Here is a 1,808-nt window from a genome sequence, read left to right on the forward strand (position 1 = left end):
CTGACAGTTCTGAGAATCAAGAACTCATAAGAAATTTGTGTGATTTCTTATTTCCTCTTTTGAACATAAAATGAAATTAGTAGTGGCCATGAGAATTGTCACGGTAAAAAAAAACCATAGGCAGACAGGCCTCAGACTCTCTGATGAAGACAACAGGTAACTAGTGATATACGAGGAGGTCAGGCAGGCTCTGCAGATACCCCTGTCATTAGTTACAGATCCATTATTCATGACACAGCTGAGACTTAGAGTAGGCTTACAGATTGAGCTTTAGTCAAATCTTGGAATACAAAAACATACATTTCTCCACTACTAGAGCCTTAGATTTGGCACAAGAAAACATACACGTCTATGTCTTTAATTACTTAATACAATTATTACTAAGAAGAGAGTGTCAAGAGAATTGGATAAAAATGAGGGTAAGATTAACGGTGAGAAGGAAAAAAAAGTGAACACATTTCCATCGTCATTTCTAGGGGCTTTTCTTAGGTTTCTTCAATTCAGTTTTGCATTGGAATATGATGGCAATGCTGTGTCTGGGCTCACGCCTGTAATCCCAGCATTTGGTGAGGCCTAGGTGGGTGGATCACCTGAGGTCAGGAATTCGAGACCAGCCTGGCCAACACAGCGAAAACTTACCTCTACCAAAAGTAACAAAAAATTAGCTGGGCGTGGTGGCAGGCACCTTTAAACCCAGCTAGCTATTCAGGAGGCTGAGGCAGGAGAATCGCTTGAACCAGGGAGGCAGGGGTTGCAGTGACCCAAGATGGCGCCACTGCATTCCAGCCTGGGCAACAAAAGAGAAACTTCGTCTCAAAAAAAAAAAAAAAGAAAAAGAAAAAGAAAAATAGGTTTGCATTGTTTTGTTCCAAGAAAATACATTTTTCTGTCCTTTGCCAACACTGCTATGGATTTATGGAGCTTTCACCTGACATGTCCCACTTGGCAGAATTTTCAGAAAATACTCTATGTGGCTTGAAGTTGTGTTTTTTCCTCCTGCCTTGTACACAGAGCTTTAACTCTTCCCCCTAAGCATAGTTTGGTTTCTTTCCAATAGTTCCATTATTTAAAATAGAATAATTTCATATATTTAATGATTATTCTCCTTATTCTTCCCATTTTCTTACTCATCTCTCTCCTGACATGACAGAACACCACTGAATGAAAAGTGAAAGCTGTTGGAATTTTCAACGATATGAGATGTGTCCATCTGGTGTTGGCCCATGTTATTGTGGGTTATCGTACATGATGTGTGACTGAAAAAATCTTAGACGTCATTCACCACAAACGATCTGCAATGGCATTTTTAAAAGTGTCAAAATGTTACTGGGAATTATAACATAGTCATTTTTTCCCATTCCCCACATTAGCTCATAACTTGAAACATAACTATGTCAAGGTCTACTTTCACAACTGGTGATATATAGGAAACACTCTTTTCATATGTATAACATAAATCAAACCCTGGGCTGTATGTAAGCAACAATTGGATGGTGTGACCCTCTATAATTTCATCCTTTGCCCTCTGTTTCTTGGGTGTGAGAAGACTTGAGATAGGATCATGAAAGCTCTCAGAAAGATTTTCTTTTTTTAAGCTTTCTAGCACCAACAGAATACTGTAAGGGCTAATGTCAGAGAATGGGATACTTTATTCCAAACCAATGAAGGAAAGTTTTATATGCATTGATGATGGCAAGTTCTATATTTAGGGGCTGGAAAAAAGACTTTGTGTGACAGTATCTCAGAATCTACTGTAAGGGGAAAGTGTAAGCTATTGGGGTAAAACCACGTGAAAAAAAATCTTGTTT

This window comes from Hylobates moloch, unplaced genomic scaffold (genome assembly GCF_009828535.3).
Source record: "Hylobates moloch isolate HMO894 unplaced genomic scaffold, HMol_V3 SCAFFOLD_5, whole genome shotgun sequence".
Lineage (NCBI taxonomy): Eukaryota > Metazoa > Chordata > Mammalia > Primates > Hylobatidae > Hylobates > Hylobates moloch.